This window comes from Leptonychotes weddellii, chromosome 3, assembly GCF_054177405.1.
Source record: "Leptonychotes weddellii isolate Sample4059 chromosome 3, ASM5417740v2, whole genome shotgun sequence".
NCBI classification, from domain to species: Eukaryota; Metazoa; Chordata; class Mammalia; order Carnivora; family Phocidae; genus Leptonychotes; species Leptonychotes weddellii.
The window spans coordinates 161,617,280-161,635,738 of record NC_138371.1 but is presented as its reverse complement, the minus strand read 5'-3'; the positions used below and the strand labels follow the sequence as shown (position 1 = coordinate 161,635,738).

The 18,459-nt window shown below is 42.6% G+C and overlaps 1 protein-coding gene and 1 long non-coding RNA gene across 2 annotated transcripts in view; one reads left to right on the top strand and one right to left on the bottom strand.

The window, feature by feature from the left end:
- Positions 1-18,459, bottom strand: part of GPC6 (glypican 6) — a 1,026,790-nt gene that overhangs the window by 63,850 nt on the left and 944,481 nt on the right. The gene's annotated exons all lie outside the window — the stretch shown is intronic.
- On the top strand, positions 10,974-13,509 carry LOC145720686 (uncharacterized). Its single transcript, XR_014143859.1, has 2 exons — positions 10,974-11,225; positions 13,214-13,509. It is a non-coding gene; the product is annotated as an uncharacterized LOC145720686 (long non-coding RNA).

Here is an 18,459-nt window from a genome sequence, read left to right as displayed (position 1 = left end):
TGCTCCGGTCCTGACTTTCTCTCTTCAGGGCTGCCTTGTAGTTCAGAAAGCAGAATAACCATAAGGTTGGAAGGATAGACAACTTTCTAGGTTATACTTCATAGTAACCCTTTGGGCCAGAGCAGCCTCCTGGACCAGGAACCATGGACCAAGTGCATGTCAAACAAGTGCATACCTTTCCCCCTCAGTACAACTGTAGTTAATGGTTTCCTTTGTGGGGTGCTTGTTAGTTTTTTAATTACCTTCAAAAACATCTAATCACTTAACCACCAGACACATCATAGAGGTATAGATGATAGTTACTCTTTCCAAAGACGGAGACGCCGAGGCTCAGAGAGGCATAGTAAAGAACAGAAGGGTGGGGGGCTGAAGCTACATTTTTGATGCCAGATCTAGTGCTGGCTCTAGAACTTAATACCTGATTTATCCATGAGGGAAGGGCCCTGGGGCTGAATGCTTGCCCTCCAGGCCCTAAACCTGTGATTCTTTTTTTTTTTTTTAAAGATTTTATTTATTTATTTGAGAGAGAGAGAATGAGAGAGAGAGCACGAGAGGGGGGAGTGTCAGAGGGAGAAGCAGACTCCCTGCCGAGCAGGAAGCCCAATGCGGGACTCGATCCAGGGACTCCAGGATCATGACCTGAGCCGAAGGCAGTCGCTTAACCAACTGAGCCACCCAGGCGCCCATAAACCTGTGATTCTTAAACTTGATTGTACTTACTTCAGAACCACCTGGGGGCTGGTTAACATGCAGATTCTGGGTCCCCTTTCCCTGACTTTCAGATTTAGAAGTTCTGGAGTTGGGCTCAAGAACTGGATTCCCAACAAGTTTCCAGGTGATGCTGAAGTTGCTGTTCCTCTTGGGGATTATACTTTGAGAAACCCTGTTTTAGAATATAGGTCAGTGGCCCTCCATCCTGTGTTGACACCAGAATTTCCTGGGAAGCTTTAGAGATATATATTGATGGCTGGACCTTCCTTCAGAATGCTTCAGTTGTCATAGGGAAGAATGTGGGAGCATTGGTATTTTTTTACTGGTCCTCAGGTGATTGGAATGTGCAGTGATGTTCCAACAAAGGTGGGAAGCCATTGTTTAAGGCAAGAGCCAGCAAGCTGGGGTTTCCAGTTGGCTACTGTTTTTGTAAATAAATTTTATTGGCACACAGCCCTTCCCATTCAGTTGTCGGCTGCTTTCACCCAATAATGACAGAATTGAGTAGTTGTGACAGATACCATTGGCCAGCAAAGCAGAACATACTTACTCTCCAGCCGTTGATAAGTAATAAAAGCAAAATAGAGGAAACCATAGAAGATACTCTATACTCTTTTACTTTCAACAAGTCTTTCCAAATTTTGATCAAGGCAATGTGTGGAATGTTTGGAAAACAGAAGAGAGGCTGAGCTTTTCTGTAAGGAACTTGACTCAAAGTTGTGATTTCGTCTTTTTAAAATGACTTTCCTCTCTACTTCTTTGTTTCCTGCACGCTCATTCTCCTTTCCCACCATCTGAACACCTTGTTTCCCTTCGGCTGTGCAAATACAGAGCTTCTTTTTTCTTTTTCAAGATTTTATCTATTTATGTATTTGGGAGAAAGAGAACAGGGTGGGGGAGGGAGAGGGACAAGCAGACTCCCCACTGAGCACAGAGCCTGACGTGGGGCTCCAACTCACCACCCTGAGATCATGACCTGAGCCAAAATGAAGAGTTGGTTGCCAATCAAGCCACCCAGGCACCCCGACTCGGGCTTCTTAATCACACATTAGAATTCTGCTTTGCTGGCTAACCTTCATTTCCTGGTCTTCACATGGGTGGCATGTTATAGTGGAAAAGGAATGGTATTTGGAGTCACAGGATCTGAATCTGAATCCTATCTCTGCTACTTAGCGATGAAATCCCAGGGAAGCTTACTTAGCTTCCGTGGACTTTGTTTTCCTGAACTGGTAAAATAAAGATGATAATACCTCACTTGCTGGGTTACTGCAAAGATTAAGGAAGACTAGTCCAAGTGCACTGCAAACTGTAGAACACCTTACACATTTCATTTACTATTATTGGTCACAACTTCTCCGGAGAATACAGGAAGTGAATTGCAGTCCACTTCATTGGTGTCCTTTTGGGATTCACCAGAAGGGACAGAACCTGTCCAGACTCTAAAATTGAGTTTATTGTAGTTTGACAAGCCCCTGAAACTTCTCAGGCTGCAGTTTTGATGGTTGACTCAGAATCCCAGGATTAGATCTCAGAGCCTGCACACTCAGATGCTGACAAGATGCTGCACAGCATTGGCCTGAAATGAGACTTACGGTCATGACAGCAGGGATTGCAAAATCTGGGAAAAAGGCAAAAAATGAGTCAAGAAACAAATGACCTAAAAATTTAAACTTATAAATAAAGTAGAAGAAGGATATAGCAAAAAGCTAAGGGAGGCCCTGAGTATTTTACAGCTAACTTCAGGGGCTCCTAAGACTTTCTGGTTCAGCCCTATATGAAGAGGGTAATGCATACAGATATTAATTCATAAAGCATATGAAGAGCCCGGAATTCTTTCCATTCCTGATGCATAGGTCTATTTTATCCCTAAATCCCTCATCTGTTGCCCGTGGGAATATCTTGTCATGTACTCTTATCATCACCTCGCAATGATTTCTAGAAACTTCATGTAAACATACAGAGAAAAGAAAATATTAACCTCTCCCATAACTCACATGTAGTGGCCAAAGAGGAAAGTGTCTTTCTTGTAAACAGAGATCTTCACATCTGTTCCTTCTCTCGTAAACTCCTGACATCAAATTTATTCATTGCAATACTCATTACTGGTCAATTTAGTCAGAACCACCAAATGGATTCTGGTTTTATATATATATATATATACATGTATATATATATATGCTCCAGAGTATTAAAAAGGTATTATTAAATGGTATTAAAAAAACCTTTGGGAAAATAGTTGACTTCTTATAATGATTTGACAGAAGGGCGTCATCATTTCTATCAAGCCATTATATATCTTTTAAACCACACATTTCTAGTTCCGCTCTGAAGGCAGAATCAGCCACATTTTGGTATCCCTATGCCAGAGACCAACAGCTGAGCCAGCCCCATGCCAGAGAGAGTAAACTGGCAACACAGACTATGTATGGAGAGATTATGCAAAGACTTCAAATCTTCCGTTTTGATAAAAACTTGCAAAATGAAACAGCGAGAATATAATTAGAACAATCTGTTAGACCCAAGACTGTTAGTATCTTTCTCTTGCTCTTTTCTTTTCCCACTTGGAACTTTCACTATTTATCACCCATTGCACATCTAGAAATACCAGTTGGGTAGAATTAGGCAAAAGCTAATTGCTATACTTCAGTTCAATCCAGCTGCTATCTATGGGCCTTGTTAGGCTCTCTAACGACCAGCTTCTTGGCCTCAAAGTGCCTACTGGAAGAAACAGAAGCCCAGCTTGGATGAAAGGAGGGATCCAAAAGAATTATCAGAGAAAAAAAATTAAATTCAGAAATATGAAATAGAGCCAAAGGAACACCCAGTTTCAAGGACCCAAGTTTGGGGACATCCGTTCTGTTGACTTCTATCTTTCCTTTCTTTTAATTCTTGCCACACAAAGGAAGCATTACTGCTACATAGTCAGCAATTACTGGTTCTCAGACTGAGAGCAGAAATCAAATCTGATGTGACTCCTGATTTCTCCATAGCCCACTGAAGAGAAAGAAAAGATGGGACAGAGCATACGCTTTTAGTTTAGGAACTCTGAAATAATCCAAAGTCCGCTTAATGTCGGTGTTCCAAGTGCTTGCAACTTTCCTAGGTGAGGGAATTTCTTGCTTGAAATAGCCTGGTAACAAATTTGTTTACCTTTCGTTTCTCCTAGGGGACACTTCTTGCTTTCCACCTTGACTAGAGATCTTGTGTTTCTGTGCTTAACTCAGGGTTTTCTTGTGAGGCTCTTTTCCAACATTATTTTATGCAGCATTTACTGGTAATGGGGACATTTCAGATAGAAGCTCAAGCAGTACGTACACCAACTTCCATATACAACTTCCAATACTTCCATATACACAGACCGTGTTCTCTTTGCTCCTGTTTGTTCTTAGAATGCAGATGAGTCTGTGCTGGGCGCTCCCCTTGGCCTTTCTGTGGCCACACAGCTGCTCAGTGTCTGGTTGGGATTAGGGGCATAGACCAGGCCACAAAACAAATAAATGGGCCCTGCCGGCCAGTGAACACCCAACCTTGGCTTTGGCACTTGCCCTAAACCAGGAACAGGCAAGCTTTTTCTGTGAAAGGCTAGTGGAACATACATAGCATGATTTGGGGCTTTGAAGGCCCTATGGTCTCTCTCAGGACTATTACTATAGCCACATTGTGGTGTTAATAGGGCAGTGAGAAAGCAGCATAAACCATACCTCAGTGAAGAGTGGGGCTGTGTTCCAATAAAACTTGATGTACAAAAAAAACAGATGCTGTGGTCTGTGGGCCGTTGTTTGCTGACCCCTGCAAACAAACCTGTCTGATCAGTTTGAACCCAACTCATTCAGCTTCTCTTCAACAGTGTAACCAATCCCCATCCTGAAAACCACTTAATATATTCCTTGAATGAGCCTGTCAGCTAGCATTGATTTATGATGCCCAAATCAAACTAAAGTGTGGTAGAAAAAGAAGGCAAATTTTATTAAATTTCGGGGGAGGGAATCCAATTTCTGAGATCAAAGGGAGATACTAAACCTGGTGGACCCTTTTGCACAGTCACTTATGTGAACAATCAGCCTCTTAAGCAAACCACGTTAAGAGAATAATCACTACCCCCCAGAAAACCACAACATCACATACCAGGGTTCCGTGAAGCAGGCTACAGTCTTAAGGCCTATAAATGCAATCTGTCCTCTTTACCTTTTGGAGGTTACATGGGGCAAAACACGTAGCAGAGAGCTCGGCACGTTGTGAACATTATTATCCTTTTTAACATATAAGGAATTGGAGCCTTGCCTCTCTTCCTGTGATGTACCTATGAACCACCTGGGGGACTTGTTAAAATGCAGATACTGATACAGCAGGTCCGGGGTGGGGCCTGAGGCTCTTCATTTCTAACAGGCATCCAGGTGAGACTGATGCAGCTGGTCTGAGAACCTCACTTTGAAGAATAAGGACTTAGAGCAGTGTTTGGCAACGTGGGTTTCACACTGGAAACTCCTGGGAAGCTTGTCAAACACCCAGGCCTTGTCCAATCCCACACCACATGGGTCAGCATCTGTGGGGATGGGGACCCCGACGTAAGTACTTTTTAAAGTTCTCCAGGTAGCTGTAATGTAGAATTTCAAGACTGAGTGTTGCTGAATTAGAGGCTCAGAGAAATTAGCTGACTTGCCCAAGGGCACTTGACTTTAAATGAGGTTAACATTTTTGCTTGCCTCATATCTGAAAATGGTCTTGAAAGTCGTCACGAGGCTGGGCACAGGCAAAGGTAGTTTCCAGGATGACAGCAGACAGGAGGCGGGGAGGAGAGGAGGAAAGACGAGTTGAATTTATTCACACACGATACCCACACTGGTCAAGGGAACGCAGATAAAGCAGGCAGAACTGCACATGGCTTTGTCCCCGTGTAAAAATCCCTCTTATGACTCTTTCTTCATCAAAGCAACAGGGCAAAGAGCCTCTGGGCTCCAGAAATGTGCAGTGCCTTCAGCTCCCTTGATGAATCACACCATGATGAAAGCCTAGAGGCTGAGTAATCACATTTGGCTCCCTTTCTGCCTCTTGGGACATTCAAAAAGTCATATTTATGGGACTAGGCAAAATTTCTGACCCAGGGATTTCTGTCCTGAATAAGACCAAGCTAAAGGAAGGAGAAGAAAAAAAAAACTTGGGGGAAATTAAGGGACAACCCCAGATTTGGGGGCATCTCCTAAATGCGTGCAACCCAACATTGAGTGTAAGGCCATTTCACCTGGAAAAACACACGGATTTCAATGACGTTTACACAATTGTTTAACCACGGTTGTACAAGACCAGATCCGTTTTCTTACCCTCTGCAGATCCGGTGGTTTATTAACCCCCCTGGGCTGAAGACCTTGGCTGTGTAATTTGGGACATCCTATCTCAAAGGGGAAGTGCAAATAAATGTGCGGGAGGACCTGGACATTTCCCAGACTAAGCAGATGACAGCTGCCGAGGGTACGTGAGGTGCAGATTCACCCCTGGGAGCCTCATCCTTCCAGGTAGAGGATGTGAGGGGCCCGGGGTCTGGTGGGTTCTGGGAACAACGTGAGCTCATGTGAAAATTCACAACGTTGAACATGCAGGAAGAACTCAGCGTTTTGCCAAATGTTTTCAGTGGCTTAAATTCAAGCATGACTTTCCCCACACCTCTATTCCTTTGGGATATTCTCGAGGACATTTTATTTAGTTTCTTTACTCTGTCCCTCTCTGACTCCTTTTGGACAATAAAGAAACATGAATCATGTCCGAAAAGACATTAGCCAGATGTTCTGAAAAAGAAATAAAACTCCGAGGGCTCCAGTTTCTGTGGGAAGCATCTTGCCAGCCTGAGTTCAACTGGGCTTTTTGGCCCCACAGACTTCTTTCTTCAGGAGTTCCCACGTGTGATCCAGACCTGCTGATCAGTGTTCGGTGGGGTCACATGTTCCCCACTCACAGAAGCTTGTGACTGTGTCCTAGGAAAGGACCGTGGAGCCACCGGAGTCAAGCCATCCCTCATTTTACAGATGAGTAGAAGTGAGCTGTGCAAGGTCTCAGAGTGATGCTGGGGCAGCAGGGGGACCAGAGCCCTGACTCCCGGAGCAGCACACCCCCACCACACCAGGCCACCCCTCTTCTCAACTGAACATGGAGCAGAGCAAGGGACTGCAGAGAGATCACTTTCGCTTCCCAGAATAAGAAGGTACCAACCAAATGAAGTTGGCAAGTGACAAAGAAGTTCAGAAATATTAACTATGAGGCTGTTTAATTTACACATAAGCTCTTTCTAGAAACACTACCAGGAGGCTGGGCTGTGCAGCTGGTGGTGTGGGGTCTCTCTTTATATTTGCTTCTGATAAAGAGCAGTGATTCAAGACTGTGGTTCATGTCAGTGACATCCGTGAGACCAACAGCAGGGACAGCCAGACAGTCTTAGTTTGGATTTTTCTCTCTCTGCTGGGAGCTCACAGTGGGGTGAATCCTTCCACACGTGAGCCAAGAAGTCTTTTGTACACATCTAATGGAGGAGTCATTCTTCCAGGAAGTATACATTGGACGCTTTGGTAGTGGGGATGCTGAGGGAAAAGGCAGATCCTCAAGAGTCAGGAAGACAACAGTCCATATAACATATTGAGAGTGTACAACAGAATCATCAGAGCATGTTGAAGAGGCAGATTTTCTGTCCTCTGGCCCTGGGTGTGGCTCATTTGGTGTGGTTCTGGCTTGGCTCTCAGCAATTTTTTTTTTTTTTTAAATGAGCTTCTGATCTAGGTGACCCTGGTCCCACGTGTTCAGAAATGCTGGTCTGGTGGGCAGAGAGGTCCTTTAAGACTGCAGCAACAGATCTTTCTCTAACTGCTGGCTTTGTGGTCTATCTCCAGGAAGGGCAAAGGGTAACCCTCTGCTGTGTCTCTCCCAACAAAGTCAGGGGGGAGAGATGAGGAAGTGTGTTGGGATGGAGGAGTTAATTTGAAAGTCCCTTGGAGAGCACGGTGGTAGCCCTCCTTCTTCTCACATTTAGGAAACCTCTCTGCTTGCCTCCTTTGTCCTAAAAAAGGAAGGCACTGAAGCTATCTCAGGGAAGGGAGAAATGTGTGAAATGACTTGCACTTAGATTCAATTTTATAAGAAGCAGTGATCACACACCGCTTACTAGGTATCACACATCCTGTTAATAAAGTGAAAAAAAAATACAAAAAACTTCTCACAAAAGAAAATGACCCAAGCACTTTTGAATCTGTATTTCCAGAAGATGTGGCCACCTAGTGTTACTGTAACAGTGAGAATCTTGGAAAGGATCTGAGGTCACAGTGAAGTATCAGCGTAGCGAGCAGACATTCCTCCCAAGTGCTTGGCATTTTTCGAATGTTTTGCTTTTGTTTTTGCTCTGACTGTAGCAAATTAACCGTGATATGAAAACACCTTTTTTCCCCCCCTGTGCTGTGCCTAGAATACCATGAGAAAAGCCACAGCTGTGGGAAACACGGTGGTGGTGGTGGTGGGGGGGGGCAGTGAATGCAAAGGATGGAGCCAGAGAGCGAGACAGTGGTTTCTCCGGAAGGGGAGAAGAAAGAGGCCCACAAAACAGAAGACTAGAATATCCAGGTGAGATGCTCAGTGATGAATCGTGTCCACGAGATTCCAAAAGGCCCCAGCACTTCTTTGGACACGGAGGGAAAGGCTCCTCACAGCACAGCGAGTAAAATGTATTATAGCCATGTAAACAGCAGGCTCCGGTAGACGCAGTGGGTTCTTATTTTTAAAATTAGGCATGGCATCCTGCATGTGGAGGAAGAAATGACAACTTCTCCTCTCTGTGCCTTGGTATATGTGCGTCCTGGAGATGTACTGAGAAACTTTGCTGCCTCATGTGGATGTTAGTAGATGCTGAATCACAAATATGATTTTGATGTGAGAGTCCCCGAGAAAGTTATCGTTGATAAAACAACAGTGGGAGCTGGAGGTGGACCCTCCTTCCCCACACATTTCTAGGTGGCATCACAGGAGGAGGGCACGAGTTACTCTGATGTAATAGATTGTCATTCCTCCCAGAATGCTAGTGTTTGAAAGCTGGAAAGGATCTTAGATATTTTCTCCTTACTTTTACCCATCTGCTTTGCTCTCTTCTCCCTGTCATTTTAACTGAAAGAGGAGAGCTGGAGGGACTCACCCAAGGTACTAGTGTTAGAAAATGGCAGCATTTCTGTGAGGAGTCCTCTTGCCAGCTAATCTGAAATCAGCTTGGATGGAAAGGATGGTCAACGTAGTTGTATTGATTGTGACAAGTGTACCACTCTGATGGCCTCACCTCTGCTAGAATGGTCATCATCAAGAAGAGGAGTGGAGTGTTGTCAGGGATGTGGGGAAGAATGGACCCCACTGCAGGGTGGGTGGGAATGTAAATTGGTTCAGACCCTGTGGAAAACGGTCTGCAGAACCTCAAAAAATTAAAAATATAACTACTATGTGATCGGCAATCCCACTTCTGGCTATTTATCCAAAGGAAATGCAAGGATGTCAAAAAGATATACTCAGCCCCATGTTCATTGCTACACTATTCCCAACAGCCAAGATATGGAAACAAGCTAAGTGTCTGTCAACAGATGAGTGGATAAAGATGTGGTATTGTACAAATACATGTGCACACACATACACACACACACAGGCGCATGCGCACTACGGAATATTATTCAGCCATGAGAAAGAAGGAAATCCTGCCATTTACAGCAACATGGTGGACTCTGAGGGCATTATGTTAAGAAAGACAAGTCAGACAAAGACAAATACTGTATGATCTCACTTCTAAGTGGAATTTCAAAAAGTCAAACTTGTAGAAACAGAGAGTAGAATGGTGGTTATTGGGGGTTGGAAGGCAGGGCAATTGGGGAGATGTTGTTCAAAGGGTACAAACCTATAGTAAAGAAACAAAACCAAGTGCACCACTCCAGTAGGTGGATAGTGCAAGAGTCTGTGTCTGTGTCGGGGCAGGGGGTATATGGGACCTCTCTCTACTTTCCTTTCAAATTTGCTATGAACCTAAAACTTGTCTGAAAAATAAATCTATATAAAGAGAAAAAAAAGATCCACCTTTTTTGTGACAGTGAATTCGACAAATTCAATTTACTTTATTTTTCTTTGTGATTGTAATTTGTGGCTTTTCTTTATTCTAGAATATATATATATATTCTATATATGGGCTTACTACAACCAGCATGACATTATTTTGAAAGATGCATTACTGGATGTATCGCTTGAATAAATGGAAGTTGAGAAACAAAGAAATATCTCAGCCCTAAGCCAATGGGATTTTCACACCAGCCTCATCGCCTTTCTGGATTCCAGTGTCTTCATTGGCAAACTGAGAGCATTGGACTAGATGGACTTTAATGTCCCTGCAACGAACCCGAAGGATCCCTGAGTGTAGAGCAAATGTTTTGAATTGTTTTTCCTTGGCAGTGATGGTGAATCCATACTTTGGCTCAGTGCTGTCTCCCTGGGTCCGTGTGAGACCCCCTGGAGGAAGGTGGTCCAAGTTCATGGTGAGGAAAGAGGCCTTGGTCAGGACGTTTAAGGATCAGGCCTTGGGCTTCATTTGCATCTTGCTCTACTTACCTGAACATGTGGTCTTGTCTTTAGTATAAGAGTTGGCCTGAGCCAGCCCAGAGTCAAACAGGACTTTGGTGTTTCTGGATAAATCACAGTCCTGTTTGCATCACAATGACTCAAAAGGGCTGAAATTGATGACCACAATTCAAGATAATGCAATGATATGGAAGACAAAAGTAGTAAGGATGATAACCAAAAGTCAGTAATCTTGGAGGGACTTTGTACAATTCCCACAGGCATTTAAATAATGTGCTGAAAGTCTCTTATCATTTTAAATCAATAGAGCCATAGCTTTTACTTTTAATCATCAATTCAACCAAATACAATTTACTTGCTTATACTACTATTGTTTAGGAAGATCTTAAAAATGAGGATCTTGAATTCCAAATCCCCATGGTCAGCAGCCTTTGAGAATATATCAGCAATGTAATAGAAAGCAAACTTAGGAGGATAGTCATCCAAACATTCTGTAAACACTTACAATAGTGATCATCCAGACCCACCCATCACCCAATTTTTTTCTTCCCCTTCCTTTGAGTGAGCAATGCACTCCTCCAGGCTTTATCTGGAATTCTGTGAAGTTGTTCTGGGCGCCCCAAATAGCCTTAAATATCAGAAAAAAATTTTTTTCCTTCATTCTTTCCTTCCTGCCTTCCTTCCCTCCCTTCCTTTTTTTTTTTTCCCCCAAACAGAGGATCTTATGAAAGTACTGCGGGCAACAAAAAAGAGGCAAAATAGCAGTAAACCCACAAAAATGCCTGTGTACCTCTTGCTTGACCTTTGATGGCAGCCGAGACATCACAGACACCAAGAGCATGTAGCATCAGGCCCCTGGGAAACAGAAAGCCAGCACTAGAAGTCTCTTCAAGAGAAACATCAGATAGCTGGCTCCTGTTGTTTCAAGCTTTACAAACAAGGTACAGTATGTGAACACCCTTTGTCTATTCTAAAGCACTCCACAAATGCAGACCGTTCTTCTTTGTTGACCCGGGATAGGCTGTCAGGCAGATCCTGCTTCCATCTGGAGCTATGATATATTTCGTAAGACAGGCAGGTGGGACAACTTGGTGGACACAAATCCCGGGTGGCAGTAAGAAGCCTGGGTTCTTGTTCTGGCTCCTATGTCACTGCACAAATCTTAAAAACTTTGTGCCTTTGGTTCTCCTTTTATTTTTAGAAGGGGAGACGTCAAGATGGAAGAAGAAGAGCTGTATGATATCTTCTTCTCCTTCTTGTCATTCTCCATCGTCAAATCTACTCTCCAGGTATTGATCATTTTACAGTTAAATTTTGCCGATGGCTTGTCTCTGTGTTCACCTTCAAGTGAGTTTTTTCAAAAAGGCTATTTCAGGTGCAGTTCACCTTCGCATCAGATTCAGCTGCTTAATTTGGGCTTTTCACGTCCTCCCTGAGTACCTCCACCTTGTCTGGCTTGAGTGTTTTCAGCAAAAGCCTTTCCGTGTTGGTCCTCGGTGGTGACGTGAGGCCAAGAGATGTGCGCAGTGCTCAGGAATATGTCATGGGAGATGCGGTGCATCCCCCCACTCTGTACTCCATCATTCCTCTGGGTTATTTGCATCCACCATTTAGCTCCATGCTTCCCAAATACTTTTCTAGAACTTGACACTCTTACCAGCTTCCCCAACGTTCAGCCTGGGACTTTTTACTGGAATCTTGCTCTGTGGCCATAGCTTAGAGAGAAAGCTCCAAGGTTCACAGTCTTTGACAACCAAGTGGGAGCCAGCGGAGCTTGCGATTCTCTGCTTCTCCCCAGAGACTAGTCCTAAAGGCTCCCAGAAAGCTTTTGTGGCCTCAGTTCTCCCTGAATGCCGAAGCCTGCAGCCGAACCAGCCACTTTCCATAAAGAACAAGAAGCCTACCTACAGCCTGTGTGTTAGAGTCAACCTCACAATGAATAACTGAGATCTTTGAATTTAGATGTTGTTGTTTGTGATAATAACAGCTGTGCTTAATCTAGCAGACAGCAGTGGCACCTCTCTGTGGAAGGGTAAAGTTTAGGGCAAGACATGACGGGAGGGATGAGGAAGACCTGGAAATGGGCAGTCAGATTTTATTCACAATGAGGTGTCTTTGAATTTTAAAAAAGTAGCGATGAATCACAGACATTTATATAAAAGTATCACGCTTCAACTACAATTTGATAAATAACTGTAACAATCTCACTTATGACTACTGGACACAAGAAGTGTATCACAATTAAAAAATAAGCACACACACACACACACACACACACACACACACACACACATGAGCCTTCTCTGTTATACCATGACCCAAGTTTTCCAAGTCCGCTTCAAAAAATATTCCTAAGGATTCATTTTACTTCTCACCTCCAAACTGTTCATTTTTTTATTTTACTGAAAAATACATAAAGGGCTTTTTGTTTTATTTATCTTGTCAAGAAAGCTTGACAAAAGAGAGGATGAAGCTTTCTTTGCTTGAGCCCTCATCATTAAAATCCTAATGAAATATTTCTTGTTCCTTGAAGACTGTTGTATAAAGAAGATTTGATTTTCCTGAGTAACTGGAAACATCTTCGTGAGGACATGTCTTGCTCTAAAGATAGGCTCTGGGTTTTGGATTTTATGTGAGGAGATCAATTAAGGCAGTTTGCTGCCTTTATGTTTTCTTCCCAGAGCTAGTCTAGCTGCTTCATGTTTACCCCTTTTCTCTAGCACTCAAGGAGCTGCAAAGAGCAGGCAAAGGAAATGCTAGGCTTTTTCAAGTGCAGAGATGAGTGTTCTTCACTGAAATGAATGCAGGCTGCTGTGGGGGTGTTTTCTTAGGTCAAAATCCCTTAGAATAAAACTTACAAAAGTCATTGTTTCATTACCTCGGTTACACACAAATAATTTATGAATTTATATTGTAATTTTTCTTCCAGCTGAATCAGAGCTCTACGATTTTGCAGATAATTCCATGCAGAAGCCAATGGCACACACATTCCTGAGACTTTCATTGCAATCAATAAGTTAACTGTTGCTGTCAGCCTATGCAATTTCTCTGATTAACCTGTGAAGAGTGTTCTCCTTCATGAATGCTGTTCAGAAATAAACAGATATTGTCAAAGGAGACAAGGGCAGGTTCCAGAACTTGAATTCTTGGTGATCTTAAATGATGATGTATGAAAGAAAGAGAGAGGGAGAACAATTTGATTTGCTCCAACTAGGTTGACCCAGAAAGGAGAAGAGCAGAAAAATTGCTTTGCCTAAGCAAACATGACATCAAGTAAGACAAGAGCAGCATTCACAAAATGCAATATGGAAGCTTTATTTAAAATATATATAGTCTGGATCTGAAAGACACTTAAATGCCGGTAATAAAAAAGTCTTTGCTCATTCTGTTTTTCTGCTGCTATTTTTCTATCCTCATTGGCAACAGCTTCTACCTCCTCCCTGAGATACTGTCCTAAGATTTGGAGTGGGACTCCTTGGCTCTGGTTGAATTATGATTGAATTCAAAGTTCAGATAGGCAAAAAAACCATCCAACACTAAAAATCAAGCTGACTTCCAAAGAGATGCTGGTTTTCTAGGGCAATATAGACACCCCTTTTGTCACAAAGACTTAGAATTCTCTGAGAATTCTAAAAAATTTAAACACAATCTTTACCAGTATCTAGTCTGCATGGAATTATAGCTAGATTTGTCTGGTGTCCCCCAAAGTATTGTGAGCTCCTGATTATGCTCTAACCAGCTATCCTTGGTTCAAATTAGTGCACAATAAATATTTGTGGAACGAATGAAGGATTTTCCTCTTCTTTTTCATGTAAGGTTTGTCTTAGGGTTGGAGAGAGTAATGAGGTCGATTTTTATCAACTTAAAAATCTTGCCTTGGTCATACATATTTGTTGATGACAATATTACGTTCACTCACATGTTTTCACTCTATGTGAGACACAGAGGGACACAGGTCCCCGCCTTCTTGACAGTAGGCTTGGTCATGTGATCCCCTTTGGCCAATGACCTGTGAACCGTGTGCTGTGCCCCTTCTAGGTGGAGACTCCAATAGTTGTCTTTGTCCCATTCTCACTTCCTCCACTACTGTAACAGGTGAAGCTCCAGATGATGGCTGTGCTGTGACCCTGGGTCCTGGAGTGAGAGTGATGATCATGTGCAGCTGATCCACAGAAAACCCACAAAACATATTTGGCATGAATGAGCAGTAAACTTGTGTTCTTTATGAGCCATTTTGGGGGGTGTTTGTAGGTGCCGTGTTGCCTAGCTCGGCTTATCGGGATCGATAAAGTATTGGCAAAGCTTCTGAAGATATTACCCAAACCCAAATTCCAAAAAATTATTTGTTAACCAGCAATATCATGGTGCTGTTGCAGCTGCTGGTTGTTCATTTACTGTCAACCTGACTTTTTTTTTTTTTAATAGATTGGCCAGTCTTTTAGGTGTTAGAAAATATGTACGAAGTCAGAGCCTTTGACGATAATTATCATGAATGAGCTTAAGTAATAAAATTATTGTGTATTGCAGATATCTTTCTACCTTTAACATTTATGAAGCAAAGTCAATTTTCACTCAAACAGGTTTCTTTTCATCTGGTTTTCTCTACAATGTTTATGCCTGAGGTTTATTGCTAGCAGTAAAGAGTGTCCAAATATGTTATGGGAGTAGCCAAATTCCCAGTGCTTTAAAATGTATTCCATAGGCCCCAGAGTCAGTTAAAAGCTGATTGATTATACAGCAAATACATCAAAACTGGTATTTATGAAATACCCCATTTCTTCAGCTCTATCTCTCATAAGCGTGAACATCACATTTGGGAGTTGTGTTGTGGATATCTCAGACAGCTATGAGAAAGAATTACTGCAGGTTTTCCATGACAAAGAGAAGGTTCTTTAAGCTGCTCAATAAGTTAATAAAAGATCTATGTCAACTGATGCCTCTCATGAACACATATTTTAAAATGTGTGGTTTAAGTAGTTTAGTATGGCTTGTCTATTCAGGCTTTCATATTCCAGTCACCAAAACACTTGTTACATAGCTGAATAAAGGACAAATACACTTTTTTCATCAGACTGGTTCAGAACTGACAAAGTTTCTGTTTAATTTGTTCAAGATGTGGGCAAAAAGTTCTGGCTTAAGAAGGTATGGGATAGCCTATCCCAAAGATGCTACAGATGTTTTAGTGTTTTCCGTTGGCATATTTGGTCAATGATAATTCATTTGTTAATATATCTTCCATGTATTTTTTAGTAGTGTAATCCGTCTTAGATTACAAAATCAAACTCCTATTTCCTTTATGCTCACACTGTATGGACTCTGTACTAGATATTATTCCCTAGAGGAGACAGAGTGTGTCTAACAGGTTTGATAAGCTGTGCTTTTTTGCAAGTAGTAACTCTTGCCTTTTTGATGATGCTAGCACTTACAACATGCTATGGTATAGATTGTACGTGGTAGCTAGTTTTACTAAGTGCTATGTAGCAGAGAAGAAGCAGGTACATACATTGTTGATTGACTGATGCATAAAGGATGCATTGATTTGGGGTTAGCTGCAGTCTAGGAATTCTGAAAGAAATTTTCATGTCTTCAGGGGAAAGTAAGCATATCAGCATACCATCAAGCAGATAGAAAATCTGTCTTGCTGTATTTGGTGTCTGAAAGTATAACATTTCATGTTTGTGACATAGTCAGAGGTCAACAAAGCTCTAGCTTAAATATTTCTGAAGACAAAGGACAGTTTAACAGAATTGAAAATGGTTTGGTTGGTCAAATCCCCCCCAGAATGATTTTAAGGACCCCTTATGCCTAAACGGTGCAAGAGTCCCTCCCCCCCCTTTTAAAAGGGGTGGCATACTTTATTTCATCAAGAATCCATGTGATTCTCTGAATGTGTCGTAAAGCACAGATGCGGAATGGGCTTCAGCATCTCCCAGGGAGGAACGCGGCCAGTGGGGCGATTCCTCTTCTTTCTCCCCGAGGCACACAGCCCAGTGCAATTGAACACCGCCTCGCCTGAGCTCAAAGAGAGGTCTGCGCTTTTCCAGTTTCACCATCCTTCCACATTCCTGAAAGAAGAGCTTCTCCAGGATGTAAAACCAGTCCACTGTCCACTGGGTGCGAAGTGAAAAAGCCACACGAGGAGCAGGCATTCCATCCGGGTTCCCAACAGGGCATACCATTGAATTCGCTGCGTGCATCCTCCAAGCCCATGGAACAAGCAGCATATCCTGCAGATAAGCCATCATTTTCTATGTGTGTCCTATGCTACGGAGCGGAAAGAAGCCTGTGTCTGGCGGCTCTCCCAGCTACCAGGCGCTGCTGTTGCCCGAAGGGCAGGAACTGAGACCAAATGAGTTGGATGGTCTGGTTACAATGTTTTGTATTTTCTCTCTGCTTTGAAAGCTCACTGTATTTTGCTGCTGTTATTACCAAGGGTTCATTGAAGATGAAACTGGGGTGTCTCAGTGGGGTTTTGCCGTAAAGAGATAAAGCAGGTTCGGACAAGACTGGGCAGTTCACAACTGGAAGTGGATTGAGCAGTAGGCATTTGTTTGCTGGGGTGAATGTGGCATAATTTATGCTGCGGCAGCAGAGGCTGAAAGCCAGTCTGGCCTTGACCCATTTATCTTTAGAAAACTAATTAAAGTGGAGAATCTGGTTTACTGTTGTTATTGAGGTTTTACTTTTTCCTGCTGCTCCGGCCAAGCAAAGACTGAGGTGTGTGTGTGTGTGTGTGTGTGTGTGTGTGTGTGTCTGGGTGGAAGGTAGGAAATACCAGTTTCACTTAAAGACAGTGGCTGAGGCTCTAGATAATAAAAGTTTCTTAAATACAGCCTGACATCCTTTTGAAATGCAAAATAGTGGATTTAGCCGGATGCAGAATCCTTTGAGGTGACAATGAAATGCCATGGCAATTTACAATGAACAACAGACAGTTTCTCCGAATCCTTACAATCAAGACATCCTAAATCACATCAAAATGGCCCCAAAGAGGCAGAGAAGAACGTTTTTATGACCAGCATTTTACTCTGAAACTGGTATTAACCATCAGGCAGGAACGACACCAGAAAGTGAGCTGCTTTGTCCATTTTGTTTCAGAATAATAAAATAAAGTGCATAACTTGATATTTTACAAGTTCTTCAATCTATATGTAATAATGTCAGTAATTCTTATTTAGCACCAATGGCGAACCAGTGAATTTCAAAAGTAGCGCCGTATTTTTGGCCCAGTTAAGGAAGATTATAGGAGGCCAGCAGGGAAGTCCAGCAGACAACATGGGGGTGGAGGATGATATTATAATTTATATTCCTTCCAATATATTCAAGAAGTCGTTCCTCTTGGGGGAAAGCTACAGGGATCCTGATAACCATAAGATAAGGAGATCGGACTGGCTCAACGGCTGGAAAACCTGGAGATATCAGGAGAATGTTGTTGAGAAACACGGGCACGTACTATCTCAGCTGGAGCTACTCTAATTTTATCAAATGAACCAAACTAATAGAACCCTGATTTGTCCTACCCATGATGTTTGCTCCCCCCATTTCCCATTTAGCATCAGGAGACCCTAAGCCATCTGTCTTTCCTGTTCCTTCTTCAAAGTCTCCTCTTCCAGAGTATTCCTATTCCAGATTTACCTCTTAACTTTCTTTTTTCATTCAAACTGCCCTGGGCTCAGAGAACTGTGATGATGAATGGGAATACGACTCAGGGGACAATTTCCTTTTAAAGAAATGAATTTGAACAGAGGAATTCACTGCCTGAATATAAGGCCAGGCAGACATGGGGCACTTGATGTTATAGGTGTGCTGCATGAATAAATATGTGCCCTTCAGGGGAGAGTCATCGTCTCTCCTGGGTCCACAATGATATGCAGGGTTCAGAACCTTATTAAAAGGTATTATCAGTATGGGATGTTAATTTGAAAACCAGATTAGAAAAATTAACTATCTGATTATTATGGTTAATATATAAAGTCAGGTAAGATAACCTGGGTGCGCCGTCCTCAGCCCCAACACAAACCACTTTGTAGTAAAAAATATCCAGGCCCTCCCTGAATGCTCTATGAGACATCAGTAAATTCAAGAAGGAAGAAAAAAAAGAGTAAGCAACCTATACCACAGACTATTTCTTAACCCCCCTAAATTCTCTGTCCTCGCTAATGGAAAAATTAGCTC